Source organism: Orcinus orca, chromosome 8, assembly GCF_937001465.1.
Source record: "Orcinus orca chromosome 8, mOrcOrc1.1, whole genome shotgun sequence".
NCBI lineage: Eukaryota > Metazoa > Chordata > Mammalia > Artiodactyla > Delphinidae > Orcinus > Orcinus orca.
The window spans coordinates 25,805,527-25,827,027 of NC_064566.1; the positions used below are offsets into that span (position 1 = coordinate 25,805,527).

General features: G+C 42.1%; 1 non-coding gene across 1 annotated transcript; it reads left to right on the forward strand.

Annotated features, from left to right (window-relative positions):
- Positions 1–3,554: 3,554 nt before the first annotated feature.
- On the forward strand, positions 3,555–3,658 carry LOC117199083 (small nucleolar RNA U13). The gene has a single exon (XR_004480279.1). It is a non-coding gene; the product is annotated as a small nucleolar RNA U13 (small nucleolar RNA).
- Positions 3,659–21,501: the final 17,843 nt, after the last annotated feature.

Consider the following 21,501-nt stretch of genomic DNA (forward strand, 5'->3'; position numbering starts at 1 on the left):
CCAATGGTATTGTGAAAGAGAGAAGGAATAATCTGTTTAGCAAGTCATTCTTTAAATTGTCATTTTGGCAGGGTAGCTCAGAGGGTAGAGAACTGGAGTGAGGTCAGCAGTCTTGGGTTCCAGGCCTTTATTATTACAATGCTGTGTGACTCTGGGCTTCAGTTTCTTCATCATGAAATGAAGAGCCCAACAAGGTGACTGTGGCATGGAGGATCGTGCCTTCTATTAGTGTATAGGATAAAGGATGCTGATAAAATCATATTAAGATAAGTTTACAAATTCTAAAGACTTACGATTCTTTATAGAGATGAAAACAAAATCCTGGGGATTCTAAGGGGACTCTTCTGGGACACCAGTCCTGGGGTGGATTTTTTCCCCCAAATCAGGTGTTCCTTGTACTCAGGGATTCTGGTGAGAGGTCTCCTTCCTAAACTAGATCAGCTGTAAACCGTGTCCTTCCTGAAGGCTATAATAACCTGGAGTTTGCATAAGGGACTCCGAGCTATAAACCTGGCACAGGGTCCTACGCCAGCAGTAACATTCTTACTGCTCTGCCCAGAGGGTTCTCTATTTGTAGCCCCCTGAGCTCTGTGAGGCCCACCCATCTCAAAAGGCAACCTCAGAGCCTCTCAAAGAGAAGTCTTTCATGGGACTGTTGACGGGTTGAAAACTGAACCCTGGTCCTCACTGAAGCCATCATTTGCATGATAATCATGACCAATTTGGAGGAGTTAAGAAAGCCTCAACTCCCGGTGCTCTTCACTTTTTTTTTTTTTCTCGGTACGAGGGCCTCTCACTCCGGACGCGCAGGCTCAGCGGCCATGGCTCACGGGCCCAGCCGCTCCGCGGCATGTGGGATCCTTCCGGACCGGGGCACGAACCCGTGTCCCCTGCATCGGCAGGCGGACTCTCGACCACTGCGCCACCAGGGAAGCCCGCTCTTCACCTTTGAAACCAGCCACTGTCAGGCAGGTAATGCCTCTTGTTATCTTTTGGTAACTTTAGGTACCTAGAGTTGTTCTAGAGGATGAGAATCTTAAAGATGTGTTTTCTGAATTGTTTCTCTAATCTGATTAGATTTAAAGGCACTAAGGACTGTATTTCTTGTAGTAAAGAGGATGCTGACAGTCCATGGTATGTTGTGGCAGCAGAGATACACAAAATAAGATCACTGATCACTGGATACTCCTAAATAAATACTTGTAAAAGGCAAGTTTCTTCAAAGGAAATCCACTGCTGCTCTTAAAGGGAAGAGTTGTCCTCCCCCACCCCAACCCCTTTCCTGATAAGACAAAGACTTAATGCTACCCTGAAGAATTTGGCTTTGGAAACGGCCGGCCGGTTTCCCTTTGCTGAAAGGCCTGAGGCTGGGAGCAGCGGCCTGGAGGCGGTACATCTTGTGTTACTTGGCTAGGAGAAATCCCTTGAGGCAACATGAAATGGTGTCTCTTTGGGTCATTTGCTTTTCTCCTGTCTCTCCATCCTATTTTTAAGAGTCAGTAGAATACTGACAACACCACAACAATAGTGATTACTCACATGGCCCTTGCTACATGCCAGGCACATAGCTCTTAGGCCGTAGACAGATTCATGTTTTTAATTTTTACGACAACCTTATGAGGTAGGTATTATTATTAATCCCATTTTACAGTTGGGGAAATGGAGGCAAAGTCAAATAGCTACCAAGTAGGGACGCAGGATTTGAACCCAGGAAGTCTGGCTCCAGAGTCCAGGATCATAGCGAACTTGGGTGATGAACAGGTCTGGATTGAATCCTGGCCATGCCCCTCAATGGTGATAGGATCTTGGATTGGACCCTAAAACTCTTCCAGCCTATGCCTCTGCATTTTAACATGGGAATAGTAACCGCTCCTGCCTGATAGAATTGCTGTGAGATTGAAACGGATTGATAAACATTTGGTCCAGGGCCTGGCACATCCTAAGGGCTCAATAAATGGGCTTCCCATCCTTTGAGATGCCAATGTGCAGTCATTGCAAATAATATTTTTTCCCAGTTAATAGCTTGTCTTTTCATCCTCTTGATGAAGTGTAATTTATAGATTTTTTTTTCGTTTATGAATTGTGCTTTTGGTGTCATGTCTTAGAACACTTCGTGAAGCCCTAGATCCTGCAGATTTTTTCCTAAAATTTTTATAGTTATGAATTACTTTTTGAAAGGGCATTTTTTCCTAAATATAAAAGAAAGACATGCCTATTTTAGACCATTTGGAATGTAAGGAAAAACTCAATGAGGAAAGTTAAAATCACTAGTAAAACCGAAATCCAGAAATACATTTGGTATTAGATGCAAGCACTTGTAACTTTAATAAAAATGTCACCTCTTTTATAATGGGGAAACAGAACCCTCCAACAGTAAACTGCACTATCAAGTACCAACCAGAGTGCTGATGGAAGGTGCCTCTCTTCACGCCAAAATCAGCTGGGGGAGTTGCCATTCAGAAAAGACTAAGAACTACTGACCCAAACAGTGAAACTCATGTTTATGAACTGCAGCTGTTAGTCACAGGCTGTAATTGCCCCACCAGATAAAGAAGCTATTTAAGAGAGCAGGTTGCTATAAGCTGAATAGAAACAGAAAATAGTCTTTTTGGAAATCACAGGATTGTAACTAAGGGGAACGTCAGGTTCGAGGCTGGAATGGATCTTTGTGTATTTGCTGGCTTGGAGATGGACAGGCTGATCTGGCATGAAGACGGTCCAGCCCTGGCTGCTCTTCTGTTTTGTTGGAGAGAAATCAGTTGAGGATCCCTTTTTCAAGTCCTGCCATGTGGCGGCTTCCATGGCTAGAATCCTTTCAGCCTACCCATTTCTGATTCCTGGGCACCTGGAATTCTGCCTCTTGTACCACCCCCCTCACCTGCCTGACTTGTCAGGTCAGTTGGTAACAGCTGTGATCAGAGCAGCGGCCTCCATTAGTACTCCCCCTCCACCCGTGTCCCCCCCACTACACAGAAGGCGTGAGCTAGTCTTAAAACACAGCATTAGCTATTTCAGAGGCACCCCTCCCTACCCTTCACTGCCAACCTCATGAGAAGCTGATACTTTTTAAAATTTTTATTTATTTATGTATTTATTTATAATTGAAGTATAGTTGATTGAAGCTGATACTTTTTGAAAGGGTATTTTGAGTGAAAGAGGTGAAACTTGCTATTTAAATTGTTTAGTGAAGTTAAGAAACAATCCTGAAGTTGATTTGGTCAGTCTAGATTTTCATAGATCAAGTTTGCACCCAGTGGAACCTTGCGTGAAGTACTTGACTACATACTTGCAAAGGAAATCTTATTTCTTAATTAGCAAGTAAGTATCTCTGCTGTTTGTTGAATTTTGAGGAATCAGGTAAAACCCCAGGATGGTGACAGACACAAAAAATTTCATAAAAAGCTTAGATTAAAAGATAATTATGTGGTGAAAATTGCAACCTAAATGCTCATCAAAAGAGAATTGGTTAAATTATGATACATCCATTCAGAAGCTCGACATTTATTGCCATAGAAAGGTGCCTACCTATATCGAGTTTAAAAAACCAGTTATAGATCCTGTTGTAGTTCCTGAGCGTGATGACTGGGTGTTCATGAGGTTGTGTGACATGTGCCTCCCTCAGACCTTGTTATGACAGCAGCATGTTACCCGTCTGACACAAAAAAAGAGAAAAAAAAAAAAAGAAAAGGGGAAAAAAAGAAAAAAAAAGTTGGTTATAAATTAACAAGTAGAATTTGATCCTATTTTTAAAAGTCCTTGGGAAAGAAATACAGTAGTCCCCCTTTATCCATGGGGATATGTTCCAAGACTCCCAACTGGATGCCTGAAACCATGGGTAGTATTGGACCCTATGTATACTATGTTCTTTCCTGTACATACATACCTGTGGTAAAGTTTAATTTGGCACAATAAGATATTAACGACAATAACTAACAACAAAATAGAATAATTATAACAATATACCGTAATAAAAGTTATGTGAATATGGCCTCTCTCTCTCAAAATATCTCACCGTACAAATTTAATGCTTTTTCTATCTTAACTCAGCACTTATCACTCACTGTGGCCGTAAGTTTTTCAGTTTGAGGTGCAACAGCAAAACTAGCACACATTTCTTTTTCTTTCTTCACAATTTCCTGGATAGAAGATTTGTTCTTACTGTAGATCTTAGCAACCTCAGCACATGATTCTTTTTCTTTACAAATTAAGTCGAGAACTTTCACCTTTTGACTAAAAGGAAGTACTTTATGGCTATGCTCTGGCATATCCGGATTGCCAGCATCTCTACTCTAATGAGCTTTGGGGGCATTATTAAGTAAAATAAGGGTTCTGGAACATAGGCACTCTGTGATACCTGACAGTTGAACTGATGACCAAGACAGCTAGTGACTAAGGGGCAGGATTCGATGGACAAAGAGATGATTCACCTCCAGGGCGCATTGGAGCTCCACACGCAATTTCATTAGGCTACTCAGAATTTAAAACTTATGAATTGCATATTTCTGGAATTTTCCATTAATATTTTTGGTCTATGGTTGACCATGGGTAACTGAAACCGTGGAAAGTGAAACCTTTAATAAGGGGGACTTTTGTATACCAAGAGAATGTTAGTGGTAATCTCTGGGTCATCCAGTTATGACAAATTATCTTTTATTTTTTCCTGAGTTTTCCAAATATCGAGCTTTTATTGCCTTAGTAATCAGAAAAAAAAAAAAAGAAAAAACTAATTCCTAGCAATGGTCACAAAGTGTCATGTTAAACAGAACTGTGTATGTAGTTTACAATTTTATTTAAGTTTTATAAATTATAAAAACTCATAGTTAAAAAATATTCAAAAGGGATAAGGAGTATAAGATAAAAAGTAAGAATCTTCTCCTTTGTGAATCCTCAGAACCCCCTCCCCATGTAACTAGTGACAACAAAAAAATACATTTAAAGGAGCAGTTGAATCGACAGAGCTGATCTGAAATACGGAAGCTAACGTGAGGGGGCATCAGACAACTTTGAAGAGAAGTGAACGAGATTCACCGGCCTGCTGCTGGCCACCCCGTAGCCCACTCTCAGAACATTCCCTCATAATTACATTGCCCTTCACATAAGGGAAATCACCCTCTTTACACTTTGAACACATGGGTTCCTACGGACACTGACACCCAGCCAGGCATGCGAATTAGCATGGGCTCTAAAACCCAAATGAATCAAGTCAAGTTTGAATTTCATAGCACATTGGGCAGTGAGTCACATAAGCAGCAGACACTGCTCCTGGGGATATGGAAGGCTCTCTCCTCTCTCCCATACCTCCCTTTCCCAAATTTGCTTATTTAATAGTTTAATAGTTGATGCCTTCTCACCCCCCAAGCTTTAGCTTAAATATCACTTACTCAGAGAAGAGACAAATAGGCTTGGCTAAATTGGTATAGCTCCCTCCTTTATCTTCTATCACCATCCCTGATTTTATCCTTGGGAGCACCTATTACCATTTGTAATTTTTTATTTTGTGTATTTATGCCTAACCCCTGCCTCCGCCTTCTCCCAGGTTGTAAACTTCACAAGGGCACAGACCCTGTGTGTGTGTGTGTGTGTGTGTGTGTGTGTGTGTGTGTGTGTTTAAAAGCTGGCTTTGTTTAGTCAGCTTTTAGCTCATAACAGGCATTTAATATATACAGTGTTAATAAGATGGAAAATTTTACAAGTTCATTTTTGAGCTGGAACTCTAATTTTATAAATGTTTTAGATAATGGCTGACCCTTGAATGGTAGGTCCATTCACGTCTTCATTCTGTCAATCAACAGATGTTTATTAAGAGCTTAGTATTTGCCAGATCTTGTGCTAGGGGCTGGGGTTAGAGGTGCCTAGCAAGGAAGACAAATATGATTTAGGCAAATATGATCTAGGGAGACACAAGCTATGATAATGGGTAGTAGAGGGTTTTAGGGAAGCATTGAGTTATCAATTTCCTGAGCTTTATGAGAACCACAGCTGATTTTTTTCTCCACCCAAGTCACCTTGTGACATCCATTCAAGCCCAACAACTTCATACCCAAAATGTTGATTGGGGTTATCTGTGTAAGTTTGTACAGAAAAGATTATAATCAACTTTTTAAACAGAGACTGAACAGTGTAAGCAAGTGACACCATAATAAATGGTGGGATAGTTTTAAAAACTATCTTTACAAAATAGGGTTTTACAAAGTGCATTCTTTTTCTCTTTACTCCATCCTTTCCTCCCTCCCTCCTTCCTACTTTCTCTCTCACACACAGTTCAGACACAAGACATGGAGAAGCAAATGTTTTCTAACTCGATGACTTCAGCGGATTAGCGCTCCTTTGAAAGTGATATTGTTACAGCCATAACGTGTTTATGTGTAACACAGACATCTTTATGTATAATGCAGACGTGTCTGTGTGGGGAACATTAACATCCTGGCCTTGTCATTTAGTGAGGTAGGAAGTTCAGCCTAGAACTCGAGATCCCCAAAGCCTTGGGAAATCTTGATACGGGAGGAGGGAGCAGGAGAGAAGAAGGGAGATTATTTTAAGGGTTATTTCTCTTTTTTTTCTAACCCTCCTGGGCTTAACTCCTACTCTCAGAGAAACAATCCTTTTCCGTCACAGCTGGGATGGTTGTCAGGCAAAGGTATCCTTGCTGAGGATAGCAGTCATCCAGAAAAGAGTCAGGCAATTAGAAGATGCTGGTAAATCACAGAGACACCACAGTGAGAGTTCCATTTTCTAATAAGCTGATGGCAAAATATTTATTTCAGACCCTGACACTCCAACTCCAAAGAAACAAATTAGAAGTATTTTCTCAATAACTTTCTTTATATACCAAACTGTATCCTAGAAGTTAACTTTTAATTTTTTTGAACTCTTTATTATTCTTTATAAATTATGGAAGTTACCGAGGCTTACTGTAACAAAATCAAACAATACAAAAGTATATCAAGTAAAAAGTTAAAGCCTAGTTCTCTCCTCTATCCCACTCCCCAAAGCAGCACTGTCCAATAGAAATTAAATGTGAACCACATATACAATTAAAAATTTTTAGTAGCCACATTAAAAAAAGTAAAAAGGAACAGGTGAAATTAATTTTAATTATACGTTTTATTTAACCTAATGTACCCCAAATGCTGTTACTTCAACATGTAATCAACATTATCAAATTATTCATGAGTTACAAAATTATTATTGAGATATTTTCCATTATTTTTTGTACCAAGTCTTCTAAATCTGGTATCTGTTCTACACTTACAACATCTCTCAATTTGGATGCTAAATTTTCATTGAAAAACCTTGATCTCTATTGAGATTCCTAAAACATAAAGTTGAAAAAGTAGACTCATATCCAAGTTGCTGCAAACGTACTTAAAATTTTTCCAATAACTGAATGAAGTACCGGTTTTTAAGTTAACTATGAAGTAATTAAAATTAAATACATTTAAAAAATCTGATTCCTCAGTTGCACCACATTTCAAGTACCCAGTAGCCACATGTGGCTCGTGACTACCATATTGGACCATGCAGCTCTAGAGGGAACCGCTAATGTGAGTTTGGCGTGGAACCTTCTTGACCTTTTCTCTATGCACATATATATACAAATGTATAATTAAACAATATATGTATATTACACATATCTGGGATTCATTTCAGAAAAATCATGCTACATATTTTACTCAATCTAATTTTTTTCAGTTAAAAGTATATTTTGGATATTTTTCCTTTTCAGGACATATGGATCTGCATTTTTTTATAACAGTTGTGTAGCAGATTTATTTAACCACTTCCCTACTAATGGGCACATAAGTTGTTTCTGATGTTTTGTAGTTATAAACATCCATGTTTGCATCTTTATGCTAGTATTTCCAGAGGATAAATCCTAAGAATTGATTCTTCTGGGCCAAAGGGTATACATCAAAAAATCTGAAAGCTAATGCTGAATTACCCTCCCAAATGGTTAGGCCGAATTTTATCCGACACTCTTTGCTGGCATTCCTTGCCAGCATCTGTAAATGCTCCAGATGCCAGAATCATAAAACATCAGAAAGAAAAGATATTAGGGGTCATCTAGTCCAGTCCCTTTATTTTATGGACCAGGAAGATCAAACCAAAGCTGCGGGAAGAGTCCACGTAGCTTACTTGTGGCCAGGCTGGGACCTGAGAAGCTCCCGGGTTCTTGCCCGCTGTCCCAGCGAGCACGGAGCAGCCTGGCTGTGCCTTTCCAAGCATCCTCAGGTCATCCTTCCTCCCGCTCCCTGCACTGTATCATTATCAAACCTGCGCAGGTGAAATCAGCAGGCCTTTCAATGGAGCATCACATCGCGCCTCAGTAAACAAAGAGCAGGAGCTAAGGCAGCCTTTCCTTGACATTTGTATCCAGAATTGGATTTGGTCTGCTCAAGTGCTCGCTACAGTTTCAAGTGTGCCTTTCCCACCTCCCTTCTGCTGAGCACAGCCAAGTCTTAGACTCAGGCAGGAGGAAAAAAAAAAGGGGTGGGCGTGTTTTGTTTCATGCAGAAATAAACTCCACCGGTCAGCAGTTCCTGGCCCACCAGCTCAGAAACATTCCATCTTTAATGGGAGTCACTTTGGGAGGGCAAAGGCAGAAGGGCGTGAAGGTCTTTTTGGGGGAAGGCGGTTCCTTCTAGCCACCCTTGGGCTGGTGGGGCCAGTGCGATGCTAGACGCATCTCATGTGCCAGCAAGACAGGCTTCTCCTGAGGACTTCTTCCCTACAGTTTCCTACAACTTTACAGAGCCCATGAACACAAGCACTATCCCATAGAATCCTTGTGCGGTAGGCACCACGCTCAAGTGCGCATTGGTGGCAAGAGGCTGGAAACCATCTCTCCTGACTCCATCTCCAGGATGCCTCCCTCTTCCACATCACTCAGCCCCCGGCCCCATCACATACCCTTCACAGCCACCATGGGCCTGGTTCCTCTTCTCCGTCTGTTGCCTACACCCCCAGCCCAACTTCATTACAGGCATTAAAAATAAAAACTCACTTGCTTATGCTAACTCATGTATTTAAAAATCAATTCAGACATCTTAATTCTATTTAATTTTTCTTCCTTTCCTGTCATACACCTCCTCTTTCTGCCCAAATATAATACTTTCTTCACATATGGGCACCAAAAAGCCAAAATCCAGACAGAACTCTCCTGTTTTTGCTATATATTGCCAAATAGTTCATACTCCTAAACTTGGTGACTCCTTTTGGCCCTGGTTTTTATTTTTTTGATGTTTCTTTATTATGTGAAGAAAGGAAAGAGATATCACAGTAGGAAAAGATGGAGGGTTATGAGAGCAGAAAAGCAAAATAAGGATTTATTTCATGCTGTTTTAGCAGGGCATTATAAGGCTTCTAACTTTGTCATCCAGAGCCTGTGCTCCACAACAGGAGAGGCCACAGCAGTGAGAGGCCCGCGTACCGCAAAAAAAAAAGAAAAAAAAAGAAAAAGAAATATCCAAGTAATTAATATTTACATATATGGCAATAGCGGAGGGGTCACAATCAGGTGTAAATTTCTGTACAGACCCCATGGGATGGCAAGTGAGTTGCCTTCCACTGGCTGATCGGGAGTAACTGCCTGGACTGCTGGGTTGGGAAACATCATGAGGCTGCATCTGGGCCCAGTAGGAAACTGTGAGGGATTAGAGATGTCTGTCCTGAGCCAAGTCGTGGCTGGAGTAGGGAGTGTATTGGTTTCCTACTGTAACAAATTATCACAAATTTAGTGGCTTAAACAACACAAATTTATTATCTAATAGTTATGGAGATCAGAAATCCCAAATGGGTCTCATTGGACTCAAGGTGTGGGCTGGACTGCATTCCTCTCTGGATGTTCTTTCTAGGAGAATCCATTCCTTGCCTTTTCCAGCTTCCAGAGGCTGCCTACATTTCCTGGTTTGTGGCCCCAATCCAGGAATTGCATCACTCTCACTCTGCTTCTGTCCTTACACCTTTTTCTTTGTCTCTGAACCTCCTGTCTCCCTCTTCCACTTTTAAAAGGACTCTTGTGATTACATTGGGCCCACCTAGACAATCCAAGATAATCTCCTCATATCAAGATCTTTAATTTAATCACATCTACGAAGCCTCCTTTGCCATGCAAGGTAACAGGCACAGGTGCCAGGGCTTAGGTGGTGGACATCTTTGGGATGCCATTTTTTTTTTTTGGAGGAAATCTTTTTAAAGAAATCTTAATGGGGTCCCACACCTGGGCAATGCCAAAATTAATGGTGGTAAACTGAGGTTAATATTCAACAGACCTGGTAATTCCCTGGTGGTCCAGTGGTTAGAACTCTTGAGCTCCCACTGCCAGGGCTCGGGTTCAGTCCCTGGTCGGGGAGCTAAGATCCCACAAGCTGTTGCAGTGTGGCCAGAAAAAGAGAAAAAAGAAGAAAAAAAAAATTAAGCAGAACTCAGTGCTGAATGAATTTTTAGATCTGCCCGTTGTCTTAACCAGTTTGGGCTGCTATAACAATTTGCCATAGACTGTGGCTTACAAACAACAGAAACTTATCGCTCATAGTTCTGGAGGCTGGAAGTCTGAGATCAGGGTGCCAGCAGGGTCCGGTTGTGGTGAGAGCCCTCTTCCAGGATGCAAACTGCTGACCTCTCACATAGTGAAAAGACAGCAAGCTAGTTCTCTGGCCTCTTCTTTTTTTTTTAATTAAAAAACTTTTTTTTCTTTTCATTTATCTATTTATTTATTTTTGGCTGTGTTGAGATACGCAGGCTTCTCATTGCGGTGGCTTCTCTTGTTGCAGAGCACGGGCTCCAGGTGCGCGGGCTCAGTAGCTGTGGCTCATGGGCTCGGTAGCTATAGTTCGCGGGCTCTAGAGTGTAGGCTCAGTAGTTGTGGCACGCAGGCTTGTTTGCTCCGCGGCATGTGGGATCTTCCCAGACCAGGGCTTGAACCCATGTCCCCTGCATTGGCAGGCAGATGCTTAACCACTGTGCCACCAGGGAAGTCCCTCTGGCCTCTTCTTATAAGGGTACTAATCGCATCTGTGAGAACTCTGCCCTCATGACCTAATTACCTCCCAACGTCTCCACTTCCTAATACCATCACGCTAGGGATTAGGATTTTGATACAGGAATTGTTGCTGTTAATGTTGTTGTTGTCGGGACACAAACATTAAGTCCAAAGCATGTTTCTTGACATTGCTGTCTTTTAACTGCACCAGAGGACAGCGGTCTGATAAGAACAGAGGTGTGCAGCATCCATTTACTCCTACAGAAGACAGTGGGAAGGAAGGGCGAGTTGCTAGCCTAGCCACAGCCTCACGCTTCCATGGGGAGAACGCCTCTCTTCTCTGTAGCAGTTGGGTCTGGAGCAATACCAGGTCTTTCAGGAGCTCTCCCTCTGCTCAGGATATGGTTCAAGATTCTCAGCAGGATTTACAAGGTCCCACGCGCTCTAACCCTTGCCCACATCTCCAGCCTTACATTTCACCACCCCTGCCCCCCACTCCTCCAGTCACCCCAGCCTCCAAGACCAACTTCTTCTGCCTCAGGGCCTTTTGACATCTCATTCCCTAATTCTGGAATACTCTTGTTACCTTCTTGTGCCCAATTAATCTCTAATTATCCTTGGGCTAGGCCTAAAATCATATACTGAAAGAAATTTTCTTTAATCTGCAAATCTAAATCAGCACCCCTTCCCCACCCAGGTCCTAAAAAATGGTGTAGTGTCAGGAACTTGAGGCCTGGACTCAACTGCCTGACTCCCAATCTTAGGCCCACCACTCACTAGCTGTGTGACCTTGGGCAGGACATGCAGACCTCCATGCCTCTGTTTCTTCATCTCTAAAGTGAGACTAGCAATAGCTTCTATTGCAGAGTATTATGATGAGGATTAAAGGAGATAATCTATGTAGAAAGTTTGGAAGAGTGTACTACGAGTATAAGCTGTTATTTTCCTTTATAGCAGTTATCCAAATTGTAATTATAAAATTGTTTGTGTTATTATTTGTTTAATATCTGTTTTCCCACATGCAGTAGGTTCTGCAGTGGCATGGCAGTGTCTCTCTTGTCCTCCACTGTACCTACAGTACCTAGTACGCTGCCTTCCATGCTGAAGGCCCTCGATAGGTATTTCCTGGGTGGATGGATGGATGGATGGATGAACATTTGACCTATTCCTGAAGTGGGTCCCATGAAAAAGTGTCACCTTGTCAGAAAATAATCAATATGATTAAAGAGAATTATCTGGAAATTTTTGATTGTCAAATTCTGGGCTGATTAGTAGCCTAAAATTAGATGCGACATTCACCATCTCTCCCTTCCTGGGGCCTGTTCTCACCCAGAGCCTTGTGATGCCCATTGCCAGGCAGATTTATGAAACATCTCAACAGATGCTTACATTCCATATGTCACCATTTACACATTCCTGCTGGGGTCAAGGTGGGGAATGGCATGTGTGCTAATAGCTGCATTTCTCACGTGAACTTTCTCATAAACCCTCTTCTCAGCTCATTTTACTGATACATTATAATATGCTTTTATAAACAAGTTTTCAAGGTCATGAATAAATGCTTCCTAATTTCCATTTTTTGAGGATTACAAGTCTAGCAAGGGCAACTAGAGGTTTCTTAGCCTCACCCCTTCCACAGGCCAGAACTCCATCTGAACTACTCTAGAAGATCTCTAAGGAAATAGGACAACAACATTTTCCAGTGATTCTAAGCTCTTGCCAGTTCCTCCTTCCTTAGGTCTCAAGGATACTACGTCTATATGTGTTAACCGTGCATTTCTTCTGTCTGAAGTCCTAGAAAAAGTGCTCTTTTGTGGGCTTCCCTGGTAGCGCAGTGGTTGAGAGTACGCCTGCCGATGCGGGGGACACGGGTTCGTGCCCTGGTCCGGGAGGATCCTACATGCCGCGGAGCGGCTGGGCCCGTGAGCCATGGCTGCTGAGCCTGCGCGTCCGGAGCCTGTGCTCCGCAACGGGAGAGGCCACAACAGTGAGAGGCCTGCGTACCCAAAAAAAAAAAAAAAAAAAAAAAGTGCTCTTTTGCCAGAAAATAGCCAACAAGATTGCCAAATCCAAAAGGCCACCGTTGAGCCTGTTCGTCAAGTGGGTGGAAACCTCCCACAGAATGTTTGCTTCTTGGCAAGGAGGTCAACCAACATCAGTCTTCCTGTACCTTCATTTTCTTTCTGACCTGAATGGTCAGCCAAGCTCTATCTTTGTTTCATTTGTCAAAACACCATTGTTCTCTCTCCTCCCTGTGGCAGTTTCATTTCTATTGTTAAAAAAATCAGAAGTCAGAGCAGCCTTGGGTTGATGGACGCAGGTCTTACTGACTGTGCAGTCTGGTTTGTGGCCAAGAGCCGGTCTCATCTTTGGTGTTCAACTGACTGTGGAAATCATCTCATGCCAACCAACTTTGGTTCCATCGGGGGACTACAACCCACAAAAGAAATTTCTGTCACCAATTGTTCTGCACTGGGGCAACAATTTATCGGATGGTGGTTTCTAAAACCGGACAATCTCTTCTCCCAGCTATAATATCTTCCCGTAAAATAATAAGATCATTAAGAATAAAACATATCATTTTTCTAAGAGAAATGTCTGATAAGTCTGCATTTTGGAGAGTCTGAGGCCCCAAGTTATTATTGAAAAGACACACACAGCTCAGTGCTAACCTAGGCCTATCTCATTCAGCAGCAATTTTCATGTGAGGATAGGATAACTGAGGCATTTTTAGATGCTGAATAGAAATACTGTGATTTTTGGATGCTCCCACTATCATGAATTTTTCTCTCCTCATCTCTTACATCATTTGCCCAGAGAATGTATTTTAAAACTGAATTTAAAATTCAATACCTATGTTAGATTGGGCTTTAAATGCTACTTAAGGGAAAAGGGATTTCTATGAAAATGGGTAAGTTGTTTCTTCTGTCTCTGTAAATTCTCATTCTAAAATTGTTGGGATAATTTATTTAATAGATAGATTCTATTTAACAAAGATTATTGGGAATTGAATTGGGCAGTTTCAGGAATTCCTGAAGAAAAGATCCTATCAACTCCTGAGAGAAAAAGCTTATTTCACATATGGGCGCAAGAGTCAGATGGCTTTGCGTTTCTCAAAAGCAATGCTAGAAGCTAAAAAGCAAAGAGCAATGTCTTCAGAATTCCAAGGGAAAATGATTTCCAACCTATATAGCCAGCCAAATGTCAGTCAAGAAAAGGCTAGAATAAAGTTATTTTCGGACATACAAGCCCCCTGCAAGTCCATCTCCACCTTTCTTCACCCGACCCTGGGCCCCAGGAGGCTGACCTGAATCGATTGCAGCCGCGGGCTCTCTTAGCTTCCACTTCCCGTAGGATTTGGCCAATGGGAAATACTGGCAGAACTCGGAGGGAGAAAGAAGGTGAGGTCAGGCTGTTTGTCCCCTGGCTCCCTCCCTGCCAAGTCAGCTCAGGTTGACTTCCTTACCCGAGGTCAGCATTCCTGAAAGGTGGGCCTCTCCACTCTCTCCAACAACTTCAGTTCCTCTCTCTGGGCTCTGGGAACCACTTCCTTTGCTTGCCTCTCTCTCAGTCCCAGGGAAGGTAACAGGATCCCCGCAGTGACTAGGGTCAGGGGTCTTCACCACCCTTTGTTGGCTTCCCTTAACCCTGCCCATATCTTTTTCTTTCTTTTAATATTTATTTACTGGCTGCATCAGGTCTTAGTTGCGGTACATGGGCTGTTCGTTGCAGTGCGTGGGCTTCTCTCTGGTTGTGGTGTGCGGGCTCCAGAGCACACGGGGTCAGTAGTTGCCGTGCGTGGGCTTAGTTTCCCTGGCACACGGGACCTTAGTTCCCTGACCAGGGATCAAACCGGCGTCCCCTGTATTGCAAGATGGATTCTTAACCATTGGACCACCAGGGAAGTCCCACCCATATCTCTTAATATAGACCCTTGACTAAACATTCCTCAATTACCCCATGTGAGTGTGTCACTCGTTTCCTGCAGGACTCTGACCTACGCAGATGCCTGGATGACCAGTAGATGGTTTCCCTCACTCCTTGAAGGCAGTACAGTTATGATGAAAGGGTTCAGTATCATATCAACCTGGACATGTATTCCAGCTCTGCCATTTTGTACCTGTGGGACTTTGGACACATGACAAGCTCTTTTGTCCTCTCTTTCCTCACAGATAAAATGGGGATGTTTATGTGACTTTCCTCCCAGAGTTTCTGTGAGGATCAAAAGGAAATAATCCAGGAGAAAATGTATTGCAGTCCCAGTCATTTAACGAGCACTCAATAAAAGGTAGTTATTAATTATTATCCTTGTGCCATTCTTAGCCTGCCAAGAGCTGCCCATTCTTCGAAGGGGCCAAATGACTCAAAGGGCAGGGATGCCACCCTCATAAGCCGCAAAGCCTCATTTGTGAATCCTGAAGGGATGCCCAAGGAAACTGAACTAAGTGGGGAAGCCTCGTGCCCAGCCCTGAAGCGTGGTTTGGGTTGAGAGGGCTGTTCTCGCTTTTGGAGGCGGACCCTGACGGGCAGGGTGGGGCATCCTCTGGCAGCCGGCTCCAAGTTCCGCCCACCATCCTTCTGTTGGTGATCACAGTGTTCTTTGCAAGAGATAAAGTGGAAACTGAAACCACGATGCATTTCTCAGAGGAGCCGTGATCCCAAATACCTGGCTGAGGATCCCTGGTTATCTTCCTAAGGTGCTCAGCCAGGCCGAGCTATGTTAGCTTTCGAGGGCTTGACTTCCTGCCTGGGGTATTTAACCCCGCTCTCCTACCAACATATGAGAACCTCCGTAAAGTCAACTTTGATGGAGTTCTGTCCTTTAGTGTAATTGGAAGTTTCCAACTTGCCCCTAAGAAGCCATCTTCCTTTCTAAATTTGCAATACTCCTTTAGCTCAAGACTTGCGGATTGTTTGTGTGAAAGGGGCTGTGGAAGGGAGAGGAGGTATAACTAGAAGTTTCTTTTTCAGTAGAGGTAAAAATGAGAAAGCCCAGGCCTGTAAATGTTAGAAATGTGCATATGTGCATGTGCACGCATGTGAATGCACCCTCACGGGAACAGCTATATGTACATATGAGCTTCTAGGTTTATATAGGTGCACTTCCTTCTTCCTGTGACCACCAGAAATAGCCTAGCTCTGAGATCTTTTGAGAGCCACCTTGTTAAAAACCTGAGTGGATTCTTCAGTAGAGCTGCCTCCTGCTTTATTTCGACACAATATGGGTGTGCTCCTACATTCCACCTCTGTTCCCCATCCCATCCTGGCCTGTAAAAAGTCTGGAGAGAGGGAGAGAGAGAGAAGCATGATTCAGGGGAGAAAAAAAATCACCTTGGGATTCCTTGAAATAGCACATTCTTTTTGTAACTCCCCCACAGTGCATTGACATGATATTCACATATTTAACAAAAAAAGTAATTTCAGGGACACAGCCATTGTATGAAGTAGGGTATGCCAGAATTTGATATAAACAGGAAGTGGGTGGGTTAGACTTTAGTTGACACTTTGTGGTGGAAGCAGATCCTGTGGCAGAAGCAGTTTGATTTTACTTTGGCCCGTGGATCTTGTCATAACTGGGCAGGACAATAAGTCTGATTCTGAGGATAAGCTCTCTGTCAAGGGCTGGGGCCGAAGTGGATCCCTGAGGTTTAACCCCGTCACTTCCTTCCAGAATGCAGAAGCTACATTGTACAGAAATGATGACTGTTGCTCCGGCTACACCACCTTCTAGATGGCCAACAGTGGACAACCCAAACCTACTGGCATCTATTTCCTCATCTTGCACATGGTGATAATAACTGCTAATTAAAATATGAGAAATAGAGAGAATGCATGAGAGCGCCTAGGCACTTAATAAATAATGGCTGATAATAATAACTATTATGCAAAGAAGAGAAGGAGGAGGGAAGAAGGAGGGAAGGAGGGGGAGTGCTGAATTTAATTACATAAAGAAGTCACCCACAGGGCCATCTGGGGAGCATAAGAGTGATTTTATAGTACCCTTTCAAGAAATCATATTCAACATTCTCTTAAATAAGCTTGCTAATTTCCCTGATGGGATTATTTCTTTGTTTCTAAGCTTCAGCATTTTATTCCGTTTTAATTATACAATATTTCAGGTCTGACATCAAAAAGTGCATCATCTGTTTTTATCTTTCTTAGCCTCATCCACATCCTTAGTTACTGTTGCCAGGTATCCTAGGGTCACCCAAAGTACTTTTGTTCCAGAGACCTTTCAAAGTAAGCCAGTGCAGCAGTTTAGAAAACTTCTCTCATTTGTGGACAAAAATACATTAAAACAACCAAGGGAGTGATCACTCTTTGGGATTTTTGATGCCTTACTGGACACGTTTGCAATGCTTTTCAGGTCCTTTGGGATTCAAATTAGGAGAAAATCTTTTTTTGTTTTATTTTGTTTTACATCTTGGAACTTGATCTTTGGTAAATGTCTGTGATGTTTGCACATTGTGTAACACTCCATCCTCCCACCCCCACCCGCGGTCCCCGTCCCAAATGCTATCAGGATTTCATCAGCTTAAAAAGGCAACAACAAAATATACTGTGGAGAGAATTAATGGTTTCTTTGTGGCTTTCTGGTTATCTCCCTTTGACCGCACTACTAAATGCAGCTCTGAAAGAGCCTTGTGCTTTTGGGTTTGATCAGCCAGGCACTTCAATTCAGTTCCAAACCAGAAGAGCTCCCCCTTGGGGTATCCTTGTTGCTAAACCTCTATGAGGCATCATTGACTAATTCAAGCGAAAAGATGCTGTCAGCATCTTAGGTATCTTGTTGAGTCCTCTGTAAAGTACACTGATGCTTGTGGTTAGCTAATTATTTTACAGACCCACAAGAGGCCCTCTCTCTAAAACCTGATGAAATGGCCTTTAGTTTCCCTGATCACCATACAGAGCATTCTTGGACTGGGTCTAAGTGAGGGCTGTTACAAGGATACTTCTTATAGCACAAATTCCACATGCTGCTTCCATTGTGACCAAGTCCTACAGCACAGCCAGACTGTGAGCAAGTCGAAAGCAAGGACTATGTATCTCTAATTCAGTTGCTGGGTCTGTAACAGGTACACAGTAAGTGTAGAAGAGTGAGTGCTATTCTACAAAGATGGTTCTCACCCTCCACCAGCCTTGCTTTAGGGACAGCTCTGCCACTACCTAGTTGTGTAATCTTGGGTAAATAATGTAATGTCTTGTCTGAAAAACAAGGGGTAGGACTAGAAGCTTTTTAAAGTCCCTTACAGCTGTAACCTGCTGCAAAACTGCTGCTTCGCCTCGGAGAGAATTTATCTTACATATCTTGTGTGAAAGGAGTGGTACCTGGGAAGGCACCATATTGAGTTAGGAAAAGGACATGGTGAAGAACTTCTTACTTAGTAAGTGATATTTGGATTCCTCTTGCCCCAAATGATTACTTAAAGTACGTGCAACGTGAAAAAGTCCAGCTGTCTCAAATATTCTCATCTTTTGAAAATGGTTCTGTTGATAGAATCCACAAGGTAACTGAAGTCTCTATGGGATTCTCCATGCAAGTGACCCATCTGAGATGAGCAGGTGAATTGTTTTCTTTTTTAAACCTGGTCTCAAACACAGAGATGATCAAAGAGCAGTTATGCCATTATAGATCCATTTTAGATCTATCTGTGACAGACATAATTAGAACTGTGTTCAGTGAATTCAATTGCCTTAAGGAAATGGGGCTAAATTGACCTAACAGATGTTCATGCTTCTCCAGTAATAATAATAATGATACACTGTGTTTGTTTGGAACACGATTAAATTGTTCCTGCCGACTTCAAGGTCCCAGTGCAAAATCCTGGATTCAGATCCTGTGGATTTATCACACCCACTGGAGGACACTGGCTTTCCAAACCTCTGAATAGATTATCCTCTTCCATTAGAGTGGGCTCATCCTTTACAAAAGATAACATCTTGTTTCTCTGGCCTGAATTTCCCTTGACTTCTTTCAAAACACAATTTGTGAAAACAATGTGTGAGAACACATGACAATGGGAAGTACTCAGCGGGAATAGTTCAATAAACATGTCAGGTATATAAACTAGCTGATGCTATTTATTTGGTCCTTAAGAAGAAAGTATTGGGATACGATAAAGTGCAATCATCTTCCAACATCTCAGATTTCTCCAGTAACGCATATATGTTGGCAGACTTTAGTGGATCATGCTAATTTATCTGTAGATCATCAAAGGAAAGAATAAAATATATGACTTCAGGCAAGTGAATGGACTGGAAAACCAAATTGGGCAACAGCAATATTTTCTTACGCCAGAAATAAACATGACAACACAGTGAGGAGGGTTTTGTCCCGCTCCTGGCTGAACTTTGAGGGGTGAGATGGCTAATATCGAGGGACCCAGCTTCGTGGTCTTTTCTCACAAATCGTTCCACGATTCAAGAAAAGGACAATCTGCGGCGTGACATGGCAAACTAGGTCAGAATAATATTTCTTCATGGCGATTCCTACAATGTTCTATTAAGTACAGCAGCGGTTCAGAATTTTCTGTGCCTTGATAGGTTGTATTTTTAAGCAGGCACACATTTTTAAAAATTTAATGTGATATATAAAACTGAGTTCCAAGGAATCTCTAATATGGAAGTGGTGAAAATGATGTGGGGGAGAGGAAGCAAAACATGTGCCTATCCTTATACACACCCCAAGCCAGTATTCCGAAGATGAGCTTTGTGAACATAAAAGTTTATGCTGCCTTGATTTGTGTGGTTTTAAAAAAACACTAGCAATATTTAGGGATCTTGGAGCATAACATCAGAACAGAAACTCTTTGCCCTAAATTTGCGTGTATTCTCTGGCTTTCTCTCTTATTTGCTCCACATGGATTCTCCCTCTTTTCTAGCTAAGTTAGTTGACCCACAATTCCCTTTGTGGATGGCATCCCTACAACACGCCTTACCTCTTCTTACCTGCTTGTTTCTGTTCCCACCATTTCCTGAGCCTGGGGAGAGGCATCCTCCAGCTCCTCTGGGGTGGGGTGGGGGAATCTAGTTCAAGGGCCCCTCTTCCATGAAACGTTTTCCTTTTTACCCCAGCTAGAAATAGTGGTCTCTTCTACTGCTAATACTCTAGAGAAGGGTTTCTCAACCTCAGCACGATTGATATTTTAGGCTAGATAATTCTTTGTTGTCGGGGGTGGACTGCCCTGTGCTTTAAAGACTGTTCAGAAGCATCCCTGGCCTCCACCCACTAGATGCCAGTAGCACCCGCCTCCTACTCCCACAGAGTTGTGACAATCACAGATGTCTGTAGACATTGCCAGATGTACCCCCCGCCCACAGGGGGGGAGTGGGCACAAATCACTTCAGTTAACCGCTGCCCTACAGTTCTCCCCAAATCAGATCACAGATTCTGAAGAACAACGGTCAGGTCTTTAGTAGTGTTTTGGTTCCTGTTCAAAGTTATCTGATGATTAACAAATAAAAGATGTTTTTCAAAATTATCAGTTGGGAGTTTTTGAAAATTAACACAGAAGGTTAATTTGAATCAGGTTAGATCCTCAGAAAACTTTAATAGGAGTATGTTATTGCCTCTCCCCTCTTAGAAAAAGCTTTATAGAACTATAATTTTAATACTACACCACTGAGTTGAAATGAGAAACCACCAGAGTGTCTCTGCAGCTTTTGAAACATTATTGTTGAAGTTACTAACCATTGCTGATGACCCTTACAGAAAAGCCAGTGAGGTCAGTTCCTCTTAAAGTTTAGTGCTAGAAAAGTTTGTCTCTTCTGAAACACTGGGTTTCTTCCTTCTATTGCATAAAGAGAGATATGTAACCACTTTTATTTTCCCTTTTTGACTTGGCCATCAGGAAGCTTAGAACTAAGATTTATGTTCAGTTACAGGAGCTATCCTCATCCTTTCATTTCTAATATTAAGCCAACCTTTCCTTCTCACTAGCTCCACTTAACTCTTGTCTTTCACCTTTGTTGTAACAGCTTTCTTAAATCTTTTTTATAAAATAAAAATTTAAGCAAATGGAATCCTTATCATTTACCATCGAAACTAGGATGCTTTTGGGAATAAAGGGAAAATAATAATTAAGCTGGGACAACAGCTTAAACTGAGGCTTTCCTGGGCAAAATCAAAATGTGGTGTCACTCTAGAAATAGATAAATATAACAGATAACAACAGTTACTCTATTCCCAGTTTGGGGATAATTAAAGATAAACACGTGCCCTAAATAGTCAAAGTTATGTGCTTCTTATTTATTGTGTGTCAATCTGTTGATTAGAGTTAGATATTTATTATCTCTTGGAAAATTTTGTAATTAGCCTCTGTATCGGCAGAGAAAAAACCTTAGGCGTTCTTAAATGTATTTAATTTCTACCAAAGGGGAGACGGGTTCCCTTTAGGTCTGGAACAGTGATCACAATAGAAGTTTCATTTGTCTGTGATTTATGGAGACTTGGAATAAATGCACTATTGACCAGTATCAGATTTCTAATGACTCTATCTTGTTTTTCCTAAGCAACTTCT